This window comes from Pinus tabuliformis, chromosome 9 (assembly GCF_031772625.1).
Source record: "Pinus tabuliformis cultivar Carrire ecotype Pingquan chromosome 9, CPIR1, whole genome shotgun sequence".
NCBI lineage: Eukaryota > Viridiplantae > Streptophyta > Pinopsida > Pinales > Pinaceae > Pinus > Pinus tabuliformis.
This window is the reverse complement of record NC_142307.1, coordinates 1,144,077,761-1,144,097,421: the sequence shown is the minus strand read 5'-3', so window position 1 is coordinate 1,144,097,421 and position 19,661 is coordinate 1,144,077,761. Positions and strand designations below refer to the sequence as shown.

General features: G+C 35.9%; 1 pseudogene; it reads left to right on the top strand.

Moving 5' to 3' along the window:
• The first annotated feature begins 1,622 nt into the window (after nucleotides 1-1,622).
• On the top strand, nucleotides 1,623-4,390 carry LOC149152676 (calcium-transporting ATPase, endoplasmic reticulum-type-like; annotated as a pseudogene).
• The last annotated feature ends 15,271 nt before the right edge of the window (nucleotides 4,391-19,661 follow it).

Sequence of the window (19,661 nt, the reverse complement as noted above, 5' to 3'; positions counted from 1 at the left end):
ACTCCTCTTTTGAAAACCAGTTTGGATTTTAGGGTTCCATTAGTTGTATTTCATTGAGAGAACATGGTTTTCCATAAATCTGACATTCTCATTCTATTATTTAAGCCAATGAAATTTGATTACCATACTTTGATTATAAATTTTCACTCAAAGATGTAATGAATCGATTTCAAATTTTAGACACAAAGCACATCTTGAGGGGCCAAGGATGCCATGCTTTGCAATTTTTTTGCAGTCAGTATCTTCTTATGAACGGGGTACCGTTGAGTGCCATATTTGATTCCATATTGCTGATTCTAAGGGAGCGATAGAGACTAGAGCTGATGTGAATACCCCGCTTGACACTCTAATTGGCATGTCCCCAACCCCTATGATCTGAAGAGCTTATTTTCCAAGGTGCACAACCTTTGTGACAAAGGATAAGCCAAGAAACATGAGGTTGTAAATTTGATGGGACGAGTCAATTTTGCACTCCAAACATTGCCCCAATTCATTGCTCCAAGAAGAGATATCAAAGAACTCTTTCCCTTTTTATTGTCCGTTCATTCTTTTAATCGGTGGATCCCTTGAATACTATCAAACACCTTCTTACCAATAATATTGTCTTGCCATATATATATCTTGTCCATTTTTGGGTACCTAATTTAACTTAGACTGAATGGTTGGGATTGGAGATCTAATCGATTTCCATATTAGTGATCCTTTCTCGGTTTCTAAAGAGTTATCCAAACACCTCATCTATTCCCCACCAAAATAATTTTGTAAAGAACCTTCTTCCAGCAAGCAAACTATTTTTGAGATCTTCCTCCAAAGAAGCTTGGCACCTAGGGAAAAAATCCATTAGAAATGACTCCTTGATACCAAGATCTCCATGTTATTTGTGAGCCATTACGATTAACCAATTAGCCAAGCGAGCCATTACTATTAGCCAATTAGCCAAATGGAATTTCTTAGAATTCGTCTTACCTCCTTGCCATAAAATTTAGGACTGAATCATGGAACATAAACCTGTATAACCTTTTAGCTATGAATACTGGATCAATCCTCCTATTCGCTGAAGTGCATTTTCCAGATTTGGGCTTGATGTTAGGAAACCTCAGTCTGTCATAATGTCTTTGACTTTCTCTCAATATGGGTCTCTGAGTATTGATCCTCCTTATTACTCAAATTTAAATTAAAATCTCAGCCAAAATTCTGTTATTGGAGGTGTTGTGGATAGTGAGCTTGCATTGAAGTCAAACAATTTTTTTCTTCCAGATAATTATATGGAGCATAGATGTTCATGGTTCAGAAAATAAGACTTGACTGGATCAGTCTACAATGTGTTGTGATCCATTGATCGGAGATGGTGTTGCTCTCTAAAGAGATTGCATAATTATCCTAGAAGATGACTAATCTGCCAGAGAAGTCTCTAGCTTCCTCAATCACCCATTTTACATGCCCTTCAAACATACTAGTTCTAGAGGATGACGAAATAAGTTGGCCCTTTGAGTCCATCTTTCTAGGCAGGAAGGATTTTCTATGAGCCATTCCAAGGATGCAGAGGAGCCTCATTGATCCATCCATAGGTGCCAAGGAAGGAGGATCCACGTACATGTAGCTGAAAAGATTGGCCATTGATCATGAGGTGAGTAGGACTAGCTGAGAGTTGTCCCCTTGAAACTACTAGGAGAGAGAGCCTTCACTAGTGAGTCTAATCATGCAAAATTCTTAAGAGATGGACATTATGTTCCATATCTTCCCTCTAGAGAACTTTCTTCAAGAGATATAGTGGAACTGAAGGTGGGAGGCAAGGTTCCTGCAGACATGAGAATTGTGCCCCTCAAGACATCCACATTTAGGATGGAGCAGAGTTCCCTGACTGTAGAAAGCATGCATGTGGTCAAAAGAACATATCCAATCACTATCTGTGATTGAGTTGTAGTCAAAAGAATGCATGGTGTTTCAAGGAACTATAGTTACCAATGGTTGTTGCACTTGAATTGTTGTGAGCACTGGCATGTCTACAAAAATAGTTAAAATTCAATCACAAATTTAGGAGGCTTCAATGGAAGCTCATGACACTAGTGATTGGTTTTGTTTTGCATTATTTACTGGATCATGAACTACAAATATTTTCTCTGATTGGACGTCATAGATGGGTGGCCAAAAATTATCAGATTCTCATTTGAGAAGTGTACACACTACTTTAAGTTTTTTGTTGCTCTGGCAGTTGCTTTTATACCAGAGGTAAGATTTTTGTTGCTTTGGTAGTTGCTTTTATACCAGAGGGATTTCCTGCTACCATTACTACATGTTTGGCTCTTGGCACTTGTAAGATAGCACAAAGAATGTTATTGTGTGTAAGCTACCTAGCATGGATACATAGGGTTGCACCATAGTGATTTGCTTTGATAAGACATGCACTCTTACAACCAATCAGATGTCTGTCAGTGAATTTATAGCCATAGGGCACAATGTTGGTTCACTTAGAGAGTTTAATGTTGAAGGAACAACATATAATCTTGAGGATGGAAGAATATTGAATTGGCCAGCACATAATATGGAGGAAAATTTAGAAACTCTAGCAAAAATTGTTGCAGTTTCCAATGATGTTGGGATATCTTGTCAAGGTCACCAGTTCCATGCAACTGGTATTCCTACTGAGGCATCCTTGAAGGTTAGTAATAGCCTAGATAATTGATTTGTTTATCAGTTGTCATGTTATGATTCACCATTTCAACAGTTAATGGAGTTGTAGCTTTGGGATTCCATCATCTAAGGTTATTTATAGGTCTCTTTTGGGCTCATGTGGTCTAGATAGGTATTGTTAAAGGCCTTTGCGAACTTCTTTTTATTGCTTCCAGAGACTGCAAATGCTTGTGGAGCTCAAACAAGTTTTTAAAATGGGCCTTTGGATATGGATGACATAACTTCTTATGCTTTGAGAGATAGGTGTTGAAATCATGTAAAGTTGTTTGATAGCCAATCTCTCAAATGAATAGCCTACTGGGAACATAAGTTGGCAATGTGTGGGGAGGTCGAATTGCCCCACATATCTTGATATAAATAAACCATTCATCTATATACTAGTCTCCAATCTTTTGCAACATTTCTATAACTTCTTGAGACAATCTTTGGCATGGTTTGCAAAAGGTCAACTCATACAAAGGAGCGAAAAAGTGATCACAAATCTGAGCATAATTATGCATGTATTTATGCTTCCAAAGATCCTTGCAATACACATAAAGTGGAGGTTGGTCAGGTGTTCAGGACCAACCCATGCCTACAAATGAGTTAGAAGCACACACCACATCCAATAGATAAGATGACATATCAAATTCTCGAGGAAAAGTTATTCCCTGCTTGGTCTAAATCTTTTGAACAATGCTTAGAAGAATACGATGTGAGCTTAGAGAAAGGTTTAAATTATTACGAGGTGGAGAAACAACGTCAAATAGATGGATGGAATGAATTCTGGAAGAAAAATGGTACACATTTGTGGAAGTTGGTAGTGGAGCAATTTGATGACAGTTGTTAAAATACTTTTGGTGGCAGCTGGCATTTCATTTATTCTTGCCTACATCCATGATAATGTGTCTTCTTAGGAGGGCATAACAGCCTATGTAGAACCCCTGGCCATTCTCTTGATTCTAATCCTTAATGCCATTGTTGGATTATGGCAGGAGAATAATTCTGGTAAGGCTTTGGAAGCTCCTAAAGAAATGCAGTATGATCATGCAAAGGTCTTGAGAGATGGACATTATGTTCCAGATCTTCCCTCTATAGAACTTGCTTCAAGAGATATAGTGGAATTGAAGGTGGGATGCAAGGTTCCTGCAATCATGAGAATTGTGCCCCTCAAGACATCCATCTTTAGGATGGAGCAAAGATCCCTCATTGGAGAAAGCATTCCTATGGTCAAAAGAGCATATCTAGTCACTGTCCATGATTGTGAATTGTAGTCAAAAGAATGCATGGTGTTTTCAAGAACTACATTTACCAATGGCTATTGCATTTGCATTGTTGTGAGCACGGACATGTCTACGAAAATAGGTAAAATTTAGGCACAAATTTGGGAGGCTTCAATGGAAGCTCATGATCCTTGTTTGAAAAGAAATTTGATGAATTTGGTGAAATGCCGACAACAGTGATTGGTGTTGTTTGTATTCTTGTCTGGATCATGAACTACAAATATTTTTTGTCATGGGACGCCATAGATGGGTGGCCAAAAACTATCAGATTCTCATTTGAGAAATGTATGTACTACTTTAAGATTGTTGTTGCTCTCGCAGTTGCTACTATACCAGAGGGATTTCCTATTGTCATTATTACATGTTTGGCTCCTGGCACATGTAAGATAGCACAAAAGAATTCTATTGTGCATAAGCTACCTAGCGTGGAGACATAGGGTTGCATCACAATGATTTTCTCTAATAAGACAAGCACTCTTACAACCAATGTTGCAGTAATCGTTATCGGGATAATATCGGCCCGGGAAAAAATCGGGAAAAAATCGTAAAATTAAAAAATATTCATTTTTTTTCAATTTTTTTTAATATCTAAAGCATCCACAACATAAAATAAATATGTTGACACATAAATATGATAAAAGAATTAATATATAAGATGTGTAATATCATTTCTAGTGCTACATCACACATAATAGTGAATCATGTCCTGAATAGTAAGTTTTGACTTCCGAGTCCCAACTCAGCGTCAAAATATCAACAAAAAATATAATAATGTATCTCATATCATGAGTCATAATGTCATATACAATGAAATGAACAAAATAACTAAAGTTTAATAGACTAAAGTCTAATACTACTGATTTCCTCTGCCCCTCTTGCGAGAAAATGCAATAGCTTTCCCTTTCCCTCTAGATGTAGATGTCGGTGGAGTTGGCAGTGGACTCTGCTGTGCTGTAGAAGCTGAAGAACTAGGAGCTATAGGAGGTATCCCACGTCCTTTACTGGTGGCAGGGGTAGCCCAAGTAGGTGGTGTCACCTCCTCTTCCTGTTGCTCCTCCTCCTCTACGCCTTCCACTACCTCCTGCTCTAACCAATCATTGGCTGACTCCATGAGAGGCCTCTCGGCCTCAACCCTCCATGCAACAATGGTGTCAATCCCATCCAATGAGATGGCCTCCATATCAGGTGTCCTCTCAAGTTGCCTCACCCACAATCGAAGATTGTAGTAGACGTAGACCATGTCATTAAGTCGCTGGGACTCCAACCTGTACAAAGATCATGAAATAATAATTATAAAAAAAATATTGTTTAATGAATTCAAAAAAATATTTGGAAATTTGCAATATTTTAAGTTTTAAGTTTAACTTGTTGCATTTCTTGTTGTGTATTTTTTTCAAATACACTCCAGTTCGCTCGCATCTTGAGGAGCTACATGTTTGGCTGAGGATTCGAATGGCAAGCTTTTGCAGATGGGTTACCTTGGCACCATACATTCTCCACCATGCATCTACAACAATATTACAAATAAAATTTTAAATAAACATAAGAAAAAAATGAAATTTGAAAGTTGAAGCAAAGTATGAAGTTATGAACTTGAAGAGACAATGAAATTTGAAACAAACTAAAAAATACCTGGCATTTTAGTTGTCCTATCAGTCACAACCATGTCAAAGCCAAATGTACCACCTGCCATCCTGTATTTCTCTATTTCTTTGGAGATTTCTGTACATTCTGCTAGAGATCGCACCATCCTCTGAACACAAGTTAAGAATCCATCCATGATCTCAACATCAAATACGAATCCACATGGGTAAGAAAATGCGGGGTTCAGGTAGATCCCTGCAGCATGAATGGGACGATGGAGTGTGTTGTTCCATCGTTCATCAATCACTTCCCATAGGAGGAGTTGTTTCTGAAACCCCTTATCTCCCTTATCATCATAGTAGGCCCGAATGGATTCTTTGGCCCTGTCCATGGCCTCATACAAATAACCCATTGCGAGCTTCTCACCATCAACTAATCGAAGAACCTTTACCAAAGGTTCAGTAACGGTGCACACCTCCTGCACTCCCGCCCAGAAGTCTTCTTGGTATGAATCTAATCTGCATATGGCCTCTCCCTCTGGTTTGCCGCTCATTGTCAAAGCACACCACTCCTCTGAAAGAAACATTCTCTTCACATCCCATATATAATTCAAGAGGGATTGAAGAGATATGAAACTGGTGGCAAACCGTGTAATGGCGGGGCACACCAACTCTTTATTGTTGATGAATTTTCTCATCAAGCTAAGCACAGATGTATGATTATATATAAATTTTGTAATGCTTTTTGATAACTCAACAATATCTTTGACAAATGAAATTTCTCCTATGTCCTCCAACATCAAATCAATACAATGTGCAGTACAAGGTGTCCAAAATAAAGTAGGATGCCTTTCCATAAGCATCCTGCCAGCAACAACATAATTGACAACATTGTCCGTTATGACTTGGACAACATGTTCTGCACCCACCTCCAAAATAAACACATCTAGCAAATCACATAAACTTTTTGCATCTTTAATATGTGAAGATGCATCAATAGATTTCATGAACATTGTCCCCTCGAGACAACTAACCAAGAAGTTTATAAGGGTTCTCCCCTTTTGGTCGGTCCAACCATCTGACATCACAGTGCATCCTGTTTGTGCCCATGATGCCCTAAACTCCTCCAATCTTTTGGTGCAGTCAACCTTTTCATTTTGAAGAATCCGACCTCTAAAGTCATCATAAGAAGAGATTTTGTACCCTGGGCCAACAGTTGCAATAGCATCAACAACAAGGTGGAAAAATGGATTATTCCTTGCAACGCTGAAAGGAATATCACTCCAAAGGAGAAATTTGGCCAACAACTTGTCAGCTTGTTCTTTCTCAATTTTTTTAAGCATTGAAGTGATAGATGGTTGTGAACCAGGTGTGGTTCTAGGAACAAAAAATGATGAGGCAGCTTCCGGGTTGGTTGTAGATATTGATGCTGAAGTAGAACCAGTGCCATTTCCTTCACTTGAGCTTAACACCCTCTTTGCTAGTTGCCTCTTTATTTATGTTTTGGTCTCTCTGTTGTCCTCTAATTCTTCCAATGATCTCATGGCTCTTCGGATGATTTCCGGATTTGTATTTGTGCAAGGCCCTACATCAAATGCAGGGATTTGTGCAAGGTGATACTTCAATCTATAAACCCCCCCGACATATGATGTCCACACAACTTGCAACTCAAGTCATTCTATCAAACCCTCCATCAAGTTCACCAAATTTCCACGGAGGGTCCAATTGCCTTGGCATGTTTGTAACTTGGTTGAACTCTTGGCTTTTGAGTTTTAAATTTATTAGGTGAAGTTTGAACTTTGAACTTTGAAGTTGAATGGTGAATCTATGGCAAAATAATGATTGTAAGTTACAAAAACTAAAAGAATTTACATATGAGTAATATGACAAAACACATGGAATTTTTGACAATTTATTAATTTAACAAACAAAAACCCCATCAAATCAATTCAAAAATATTTGATAAACAATGGGTTATCCAAACCCAACCAAAAACATAAAAAAAACCAAAACAAAACACAAAAATTTGGTGCCCATACCGTTTTGTTGGAGAAAATTGATCCTCTCCTCCCCAACTCTAATCCACCAGGGTTTTTGACTCGTTTTTCTCTTTGAATCAGCTTCCAATCGACAAGTTTTTTTCTCCTAGGTCGCTCCCAATCCAACGTTGCCCTTGACTGTCGAAATGAATAAAAAAAATCTTTTTCTCCTATTATAAACTCGATGTCCACCGGGCCCACGATTTTTACCCATCGAATCACGATTTTTATGTTGTTATCGCGATTATTTCCAGGGAAAGTTTTAAAAACCACCTTAAATTTATATGTATAATAAATGAGCTAATCCCATGATACATAGGAAAAATGGGAGGTGATTTTATCAATAATATAATATGTATATATAATTTTTTTGGCGAATCTCTCACCAGATTATATTATCTTGTACAGTGATGGAGAATCTTTCACTGAATTATAAAATCTTATAAGATCTTGGCAAATCTTTTACTGAATAATAAAACATTGTGAAGTCTTGGCGAATGTTTTGTTAAAGTATGAAACCATATATGATAATAAGAAAACATATTCATTAAACTGTAATATACTAACATACATGTTTGGAAAAAAGAAACATAATTTTCTCTTTCTACAAACAATGTTCCAAGTTTCAGTGGTCGTGTTTGTCAAGGTTCTTACAATACACTCTTTCATATCTTTCTATTAGTTTTGATAATATTCCACAAAAAAGTTATTGTAGGTGTTGATATTGACAACGATTTCTATCAAGGTAGGAGTGATTAATCTTTTTTCTGACAACGATTTCTATCAAGGTAGGAGAGATTAATCTTTTTTCTGACAACGATTTCTGTCAAGGTAAGAGAGATTAATATTTTCTCTACAACTTTTGTCAAGCTACCACTTTTTCCAAGTTATCAAATTTCTTTCTTATTCCATAGACTCCCACTGCGAGATAAAAAAAAAACACATCAAGTTTGTTTACTCCAACATGCCAACAAGTAGCAAGCGCCAACTATATTATATAAGAAAGTATTAGGTATCCCAAAGGCTTGAAGGGGCTCTAATTGAAAGAAGTGACCATTGTGAGAATCTTTCCAATCAATATATGAATATATAAATGTAGATTTATTATTATTTTAATTGGAAATCTTCAATTAAATAATAGAATTTAATTATGTCTCTTCCAATCTAAATTGCTTATTAGCATAATTCACTTCCCTCATAGGTCTTGCATTTTTTAACAGCGTTGTAACATGTAGATTATTTTCTTTTTTGGTGAACAATCTCCACCTTTTAGGAAAATATGGTACAGTGGCTCCAACCCCTACAGATCATTAGGACAAACTAAGAATAGCATTGAAGATGAAAGGTTGTACAAACCAACTTATTTTTCAAACAACTAATCCAACATCAGTACCTAAACTTTTTCATGAAGATATCACATTGAGAATGTTTGAAAAATGGCGAGAAATCTTCTGCGAGGGTGATGCGGAAAGAGTGATAAGGTTTCATTGTTTTGAATTTTTTTTGTTAAATCAGAAAAAGTTAAAAACCAATATTAATGGAGATATTGGTATTTTTTACTAAATTTTGTGAAGTGACAAGATGTAGCTTTAACCATTCACTTTAAGATGTTTTTACAATATAATTTCCTAAGTCTATTTAATATCTTCATTATCATAAAAACCAACCTATATCCATCTTAACTCCACATCTACCACTCTATTTATCCCTTTGAGCACTTGGTAGACCCAGAATTAAAATGGATCTAAGATGATAGAATTTCCCCTTTAAATAGTATATGCTCACATGAATACCATGGTATTACCATGGGTCAATACCATGGGTTATCATAAACTTGGAGCTTAAAAATTACTATTAGTAATTTATAAAAATTAATAAAATTAATAATTGATTTTTATTTTATTATTTATTTTAACCAAGTTAAAATGTTTAACATACATTAAATTTCAACATTCATTTTTACTCTTGATCCACCCAGCGCCAAGAGGGATAAAATATTTTTCACTCTATGCTAGTTTTTATATCACGATATTTGATCCCTAGATCCAGAGTAAAGATGGATCTATGCTGGTTTAATTCCCCCATTTAAATAGGCTACATTCCAGGTGAATACCATGGGTCAATACCATGTGCCATTTTTATTTTATTAATACTAATATTAGGGTTAATAATGTTTGTTTGCATGGTATTAATAATAATCTAGCCCATGGTATTTGGCCCATAGTACTTTGCCGATAGGTTTCACCTAAATATAACGCATTTTTGGAGTGTGGTGTTTGATGGAGTAAATAAAAAAAATGTTTTATTTGTTTATCACACCTCTCGTTTATTTATATTTTTATTAATTTACCATATCTCTTTTACAAATATGGTATTTGGCCCATAGGATTCACTTAAATAAAACTTCTTTTTTGAGCCTTCATAAATTGAAAGAGGGTTATGGACTAAATATAAAAGAGGTTTTATTTATTTACCATATGTCTAGTTATTTATATTTTTATTTTATTTACCATACATTTTGTGTAAGTATAAAAAAGGTTTTATTTATTTACCATACCTCCACTTTATTTATATTTTTATTTGTTTACACCCTTGCATGTATATTATAAGGTGACTTATGGAGTAAATATAAAAAATGTTTTATTTATTTACCATATCTCTCATTTATTTATATTTTTATTAATTTACCATACCTCTTTTATAAATATGGTATTTGGCCCATATGATTCACTTAAATAAAACCTATTATTGAAAATTAGTGCAAATGGAAGGTTGTAACTCCTAATTTCAAGGGCAAGTTTACTTTTTTTACCCTCCCTTAAAATAAGGTGGGCTATTTGAGGCGATTTGTAAAAATGTACTATGATATAAAATATTCGCCCACTAAAAATTTAAAACCCCTTAATTTTGCCTAAGGGCGAACATTCGCCCCTAAAATTTTCCATGATTATTTATCGTGCGATTATTTCGACAAAGAATAAAAATCGCGATTTTCGCCAGTGAATTTATAGCCATAGGGCTCAGTGTTGGTTCACTTAGAGAGTTTAATGTTGAAGGAACAACATATAATCCCGAGGATGGAAGAATATTGAATTGGCCAACACACAATATGGATAAAATTTTAAAAACTTTAGCAAAAATCACTGCAGTTTGCAACGATGCTGGGATATCTTGTCAAGGTCACCAGTTCCATGCAACTGGTATTCCCTCTGAGGCAGTTTTGAAGGTTAGTAATTGCCTAGATAATTGATTTGTTTATCAATTGTCATGTTATGTTTCACCATTTCAACAGTTAATGGAGTTGTAGCTTTGGGATTCCATAATCTAAGGTTGTTTACATGTCTCTTTTGGTCTCATGTGGTCTAGATAAGTATTATTAAAGGCCTCGGCAAACTTTTTTTTATTGCTTCCATATATTGCAAATGCTTGTGGAGCTCAAACAAGTTTTCAGAATGGGACTTCTTATGCTTTGAGAGATAGGTGTTGAAATCATGTAGAGTTGTTTGATAGCCAATCTCTCGAATGAATAGACTATTGGGAACATAAGTTGGCAATGTGTGGGGAGGTTTCATTACCCTATATATCCTGATATAAATAGACCATTCATCTATATACCAGTCTCCAATCTTTTGCAACACTTCTATAGCTTCTTGAGACAATATTGGGCATGGTTTGCAAAATATCAACTCATACAAAGGTGAAAAATAGTAATCACAAATCTGAGCACAATTATGCATGTATTTATGTTCCCAATTATCTTGTCAATACACACGAACTGGAGGTTGGTCAAGTGTCTAGGACCAACCCATGCCTACAAATGAGTTAGAAGCACAAGCCACATCCAATAGATACGATGACATATCAAATTCTGGAGGATTGGTGGATGCACCAGGCTTGGCCTTCCTAATAGCTTCCTACAAAGAATGGGATAGAATGGCTGCCTAGTTGAAAACAGTTCCTCGTTTTGTGATTTTATGGATCAATGACACCCAAGCAACTTTTAAATGTGAAAATTACTTTTCTCCATATAATATGCGGACCAATTAAGCTGCAAACATAACTGTGCCTTTCAAATTAACTGCTATTTTCTATGTAATTAGGCATTTATGTCATTTATAGGATTGAATTCATTTATATGATTTTTGGTGCATTTGTTTCAAATGCATTTGAGGGCGTGACTGGGTCTGTTGATTCATTTAGGAAGATTGGTTTTGGTCGTTTATCTGACCAAGTCAGGGAAAGGAGTTATTTGCTAAGAAGAAGATGGCAAGGAATGCTATGCAAGGGCTTACTTTGACCTCATTGCTTCTCTGGAAGCAGTGAGGTATTTGAGTTTCTTTGTATCTTCATTTTTCTATATAATATAATAAATATCTTACAAAAAAATATGTTTTTTGTGGCTTCTGCATAGGTTTATGTCTGGTGATTTTTTATAAGCTTTAATCTGTTCCACTTAGAGAGAGAGAGATCTAGAGAGAGTGGTACTCTCTTATTTGTAATACCTGAGCTTGCTTAATTACATAAGAATTGTAGGTTTGCATTATCTAGTTTGAAGTTTAGACTCTAGAGCACATTTTAGATGACTCCTGAAATTTTTTGTTTGTTGTAACTTGGCAGTGATTCAAAAGGGAACATTTGCAAAGTTTGACTATGGACTCTGGGGGAATTTGAAGCACTATGGAAGCTTAAATCCGATGGATTATGATCTCTCTTAGATCCCAAAATCACTTCCTTTGTGGATGGCATATGGAGGGAAAGATGCTTTGGGAGATTTGGTGGATGTAAACCACACACTCGCCCAGTTGAATAGTAAGCTAGTGTTGGTCTATTTGGACTCCTATTCTCACCTTGATTTTATTTCGAGTGTACAGGCAAAAACAGATTTGTATGATTCCATGGTAGACTTCTTTAAACCCTAGTCAAGAGAATTGTTTGAGTAGTTTGAACACAAAGAATAAAAAATTAAGCCAATGTAAAGAACCTATAGACCTATTGCAAGCTTCATTAAGAGGTTACAACTTCTTTCTCTACTAAGTGCAATGGAAAGAAATGTATCGTTGTACTATATTTTGTATATGGATGTGTATCATATGGAGCATTTCTTGTATATGGACATGTGCATATATGTATAGACAAAAACACACACACTCAGATGTATGCCTAAGAGATCAAGGTTATTTTTAAGTGATATATGAGTTGAGATTTTATATTGGAAAGGGAAAAACAAATGTACAATGTGAAATATACCCTATTACATTTGTATTCAAACTTCAATAAGAGCATTGTGAGTGATTCAATTGTAGACAAAGCGTGTTTTGATCTATTTCATATGTTTCTAGATTATTAAAATTGCTGACTTATCTAGGACATCTATAGATATTATATTCTTGTTTTAATAGTGGTACAACATAACTTTCTCAACACTGTACATTAGAATGTCATTCTAAGTGCAACGTTTGATGGGATGAATTCCTCAAATAATAAAAGGAAGAAATTGTACTGGAACTTCCCTTTTCTTGGAAGTGGAGCATATGGTGGATGATTAACTTTCCAAATTATTATCTTATCTCGTGTGCAGCTTAATTTGTGATTGTTAACCAATCCTAATTTTTTGGGACACTTAATACAAGAAAGTTAAACAACACATGAAATAGATTAGGATTTGGACGTTGATCACCAATGTCGTCTTGAAATCTCCTTTTCTTTCTTCTCTAAAATATCACCATCATTCATACGTGGAGTTTCTTTGTTTGTTGATTTTGCTACCTCATCTAGCTTTCTATTAATGAAATGCATTTGTATTTGTGAATCGCATTCCTAGCTATGACAAAATTTTCTTTTCTCAATTAGGTGGTTTTAGTATCTAGACCATTAAGGAAGCTTGTTATAAGGTCCATAAATTCTCATCTTTTAAATCCAAATTTCAGATGTTTCATGACACCTAAGGTAATTACGTTTTTCTTTGTTGTAGTTATTTTTACAAAGCCTACCCAGGAAGATTTGAGCCTAGGTCATCACCATGACAAACACTCTAACTTGGAACTAGACCACACATTGCCTTACCAAAATTATGTGTGTTGGTACCAAGTTGCAATAAACACAATAATTATAATATAACAATTAAAACAATAAATGAATTGACACATTGTAACTAAAGTACATGACTAACCTCTCAAGCATTTTGACTAGTCAATGCTAAGTACACCATGACATGGCTTTGTAAATATATCATTCATTTCATATCCTCCTTTTTTCTCATACATGAGAAATATCTCTATATTCCATTTGAGGAATATACATATTTCAGTCCTCAAGGGATTGCTTAGACAACAAGGCTCATAGCCATTACAAGAAATACTCTTTATGAGTTCAACACATTGTCACATGTAGGATTTCTCCCTACCACCCATGCTAAACCTAATTGACCTTCCATGAGAAATATCTTTATTTTCCATACAAGGAATATATTTGCAATGTTCCACCAAGACTCCAGGACGGGGAGATGCGGGTGCGGGGAGACGCACAAAGGGGACGTGTGGGAGTACCCTCAAATTTCATTGAAATTTAGGGGGGATGTCGGGGTATATAATTTTTTTTCCTTTTTATATATATATATATATATATATATTTCAAATTCATATTCAATAATGAAAGCATAAATAGAATGATACATACATAATTGAATTAAATAATGAAATACATTGATCCATGCTCATCATCCTTACTAATACATACATTATTAATCCATAAACCATGAGATTCAATAATGAAATACTCTGATCCATATTCATTATTTATTATTCACCATTATAGAATATACATTGATTTAAACATTAAATTCATCATTCATCATTCTAGATTCTAAATTTATTTAAATTAAAATTCATCATTTATCATTCTAGAATCTAATTAATACTAAGCAAAATAGGGCATACTAGATACTGAAATCTAAAGGCTGAAATAGTAAATTGATATAACTAAAACTCAAAAACAATGGAGTGATGAGTCTAAAAGTCACTCTAAAGTAAACAGAGGGCTTGGTGCCCTTGATTAAATACTAATTTCATACCGTTGTACATGACAACATGCAATGGAAACATTGCAATCCATCGAATCCCGAATTCTTGAAAAACTATCAAGTCTGCTGGATTTTGAGTGAGATCTAAAATTCTACTTTCTCCATATGAAATCCAATGAGGTCGGAACCACTCTCAAACATCCTGAGTTATTTCATGGTAATGTTAAAAATTTACTTTAAGAATTTAACATTACCATGAATTGCATAAGCATTAGTAGGGAAATATGGTCAAATACTAGGTTTTCCTTTTCATAAAGCATTCTTTACAAACAAATTTAAGGAGGGACACATAGCCCATTTTGAGGGAGGACGCCCAGGAGTCCCCTGTTTGGGGAGTCGCATCCCCCACACTGGGGAAACGTCCCCCCTGCGTCTTGCCAAAATGGGGACGTGGGGAAACGTTTCCCCAGACACCCCCCTGTCCCGTGTGCGTGGGGTGTGAGGGGTGCGCACACCCAACCCTGGGGGACGCGTTCCCGTGGAACACTGTATATTTGTTTTTTTTTTTGATGGATTGCTTAACAAGGCTTGAAGCCATTACAAGAAATACTCATTATGAATTTTGTTAGCCCGTTACAAAGTCTTTATTATTCAATGAAAGATTCACCAAGATCTGAAAAGATTTTATAATTTAGTGAAAGATTTGATGTGATTTTACAAGATAATATAATCTCGTGAGAGATTCGCCATAAAAATTATATATACATATTATATTATTGATAAAACCGCCTTCCATTTTTCCTATGTATCATGGGGATTAACCTATTTATTATACATATAAATTTAAGGAGGTTCTCAAAATTTTCCCTGCGTTTGTGCATTCTCTTTCAAAGTAACTGATTTCAGTCCTTGAAAGTGGGCCTCAAGAGATACGACATTGAGATGTGCTCTCTACTATTTACCATTCTGTTTGACCAACAAATTTCTGCAGTGCACTATCTGAATAAGCAGTTATTCGTAAGTTGTCTTAATCATCTTGTTGGATAGACAATATCAACCTCATAGCTCCCTCTGAATACCAAGAAGGGTAGCTTTGTCCAAAACATAATTATCGAACTATCTTCAATCTGCTATTAATTCGGGGATTTATAGCTTCCTCTGAAGCTTTACTTCAATCACGGGCTTCCCATATGATTAGAAATCTTCATCCGAAGTTATTCTTCAACCCATGAGATTATCTTTTATCGCAATTGAATGATATTTCATAGCTAGATAACAATGATTAACGTATCAATTTACTCAATCCATGATAAGGAAGAGTCTACCTCATTCAGTCATCCATGTTTATAAAACTATTCTTCATAAGATTATGGCATAATATAATCAAGATGCCAGAATTAGAATCTCCTGCTCATCGTGCTCGAGAAATCACAGAATCTGTTACTTTCTTCAAATTATTGATACATTGAACAATTCTAAGGTGCCATGCACTTCTTTTCATTTTCACTCCTTGGTTGATTGGAGATAATAAGGTCAATCACTGTCTCACAAGAGTATTAATTTTAATTCCAATTTTAACACTATCTAAGATAGTACCCAAGTCACCCTTTAAATACCAGAGGTAACCTGCAAAGTTCTTTCTGATGAATCAAAGTGTTGTATGTGCAATCTATCGAGGCTAATAACAAAAACGAGTCTCATGTATCGGTTCCATAGTCATAAACAACACTTCATGAATAAACTTGTCTTTGACATTAATACTTTCAATTTCCTGTAGGATATATGTAGTCTTGTCTGTGGGAGACTTGATATAATAAATGTAGGTGCTTGCCCCATAGGAACTTTGGAGTTCAACACTGCATTTCTCAAAGCCAGAAGTTATTCCAAATCATTCATGTTGAACTCAGCACAAACTGTTCGATAAGTCAATACTTGTAATTCGAATTCCTTCAATCACGCTGGTTATCACCTTCAGGGTCATCAGAAGTTGTTGATCCACAAACTGGAGTATATTTAAACGCCATCTCCTTTAGCCAATGAGTAGATATCTTCTGAGTTAAATACCAGATTAGTTTGCTCAGTGATAGAAAACCTAGAAGAAGTAGAAGGAGGGCGAATATGATACATCTTAAACTCTACACCAGCAAGACTTGTATTTGGTTGTAAAATAGACTGACAAGGCATTAAGTAGACTCCATGAAAGGCTTCTGTGAGGATCTGCACAGATGGTCCAATGCCAAATGACCCTGAATATTTCAGTGGGATAATCATTATGAGAGGACTTGTTATTATTATTTTCCTATGATTGCTTGTATCTTGATTTTGACAGGGGCATACTTAGAGCTTAATCTGAACTATGCGAGTCTCAAGCAAATAATTGATCCACAGAGTTTGAGTAAGACTATTGTATCAAGCCGATGTAAAGATCTAAAGAGACACTGTTACACCACTAGAGAGATTCATGAAGATGAGCCACATAATAGAGTATAAGCTGATATAGAGATGTCATCGTAAAAATATAGCTATGCTTGTAGTTTTTCCTATGCAATTATCATCAGGCATAGGTACATCGAGAGCAAGGTGAAACATAGTTGTTGTATTGAGATCCTGAAGCAAAAATATCACTGAGCCTTCCATCGAACTGCTGCAACATTGAATGTCTTAGATATAACTGTTAAGTATTCTTTCAAGACAAGATGAGACTTTTCAGAATTGACACATTAGATGAATCCTAGATCTGGTTGCAAATTTGATAAACAAAATAGGGCTTATGCTGCCATAACTTTATCCCATAAAGTCTTTTATCCATGCTACGAAGTCAAACTTTCATGCTTTGAGTTGTGACAACTAGTACTAAGACTTAAGAGATGTCCTTATACTGAGATAGAAGATCACAAGCATAATAGGTAAACAGACAAACCTCAAAGGTGAACAAAATTTGCCTCAGATTCCACTTAAAAACATTCAATGAGACTCTAACAAAAAGCTTAATAAGTCAGAGAAGGATTGTGATAGAATTAGAGGATAAGATCATTGCAATTGATGCTTCAGAAAATGCAAGGTACACAAATTTGATGAGGACTGAAAGTATCACATAGATAAATCTCCCAAGACTTCAAAAGGGCTCAGATGAATTGCTTTAGAAATCCATACATATTTAGATAGTAATTTCACACTATACCTCAAGAGTCACAAAGAATTCATAGAGTTGAAATTGCATGCCATAGTGAACATCCAAAAATTCAGTCTTGGTGCAAAAACCAGCTTGGTACAAGGAGCTAAGATCAAATCCAAATGTCAACCATATTAGACATCAAAAAGAACTTGGAAACCCCTAATCTTGACTTTTAGTGTAGATAATCTTGGAAATTGTGCACTAATGTAGTGAACAATTCTGAAACTAAATTGTAACACCAAGACACAAAGTAAGGATTATTTCTTGGTGATTTCTTTCTTCTTACTTGGACTTGTCCTCACTTGAGCTGTCATACCATATTAATTTTGAGTTAACATGTTCTTTGGTTAGGTTAGTTACTTCATAAGCTCATTATCAATTCGATTAGTCCATAAGAAATCACTTTTAACCATGACAATAACTAATGAAAGAACATTAAATGTAAACGCAGAAGATAAGCCAAGAACATTAACGTAGCTTAATACATGGTTAGGGTTCCGAGAAGTCACTGTGTTAGCCTCCTGTTGCTACAGGTGTTCATTTTTCATGATTGACATTTTTACATGCCAAATATGTCATACTTTGCAAGCTACAGTGTTCCATATTTCCACAAGATGCCATAAAGGGTGCTAGTCCAAATGCCACTGCTGTATTCCAATTTTGATGAGTTGATCCAGTTTTGAAGAGTTTTTAAAGGGAGGTCCAAACAGTCTAATCTTGGTCTCCCTAGGTTTCAATTTCCTGTTTTAGAATATAGAGAATGATATATGTCCAAACAGTTTAATCTTGGCAGATCTGTAGATAGGTAGAAAATCAAAGGAGCCCAATTGCCTAATCTGGGTCCCTGGCAGAAATAAGTGTAGACTTAGATAGGAGAACAGAAAAAAGAAAAATTGGAAAGCTGGGTCTGCAAGTCTAAGTGCACCCAAACCAAAAAGAATAAAAAATGTTAGGTGAGTAGGTTGGGTAGGTAGCTGTAAGGTGGCAGAATGATGATTTATGATCGATTTTGTGTTACAAAGTGTTTTATCATTTCAGATCACAGTTATCAGGCGGTTTTCATCTAGAGGAGCTCAAGCTGGACATCACTAACTCCCCTTTCTTCTAATTCCCCAAGTCACTCACTAATTTCTCCAAAGAGGTCAAGATCTGCTTGATGCCTCTTAGTTTCATCATTTTCCATGTCATTCGTCTTAGTGAAGATCTGCCTCACTCAAGGATTCTTTATTTCTCATCTATGAGTCACTTTTCCCTCGAAAATTACCCTAAGGTCCCCCACCGTAGCGCTTGCTTATCATCTCCATATTAACTACTAACTCTAGTATATAACTCCCTATCAGTTTTCCCCTTCCCCTACTAAAACTATGTATATAAAACTTCCCTATGTAAATATCCCCTCCCTGGCAATATAGCCATATTTCTTCTTAGTCAGGGAAAAAGCAGTCTATCTGGGGCTGTTTTTAGCCCATCCGTGTCATAGCAGGAGTTAGATGACCCCTGGTCATGCTAACAACCTCCCCTTAGTCCTAAAACTTTCAAAAAACTCATATTTCGCCCCTATCCCTAAGTCCCAAGTGTAAATATATTAACCCGCGCTCATTAAACCCATAAACCCGTTTTCCTAAGTCTAAAACCCCACCAGCGCGCATATTAAAACGAGAATATTCCCCGGATCCCCACCCTTATACCTCCACTGTTTCACATTCACCGCCAACCGTTAGATCCCGCCCCACAGATCTACGGTGGGCGAGCCTTCCCGTCTCCCAACGCGCTCGAAAGATAGCGTCCGGGAGATGGGCGGTATTGCCGCCGTACTCACGCCACGCGTCACCTTCCCGGGCATGGCGGAGCCCCCTCCCCCGAAACCACCTCTGTCCAAAGGCGGTGCACCCG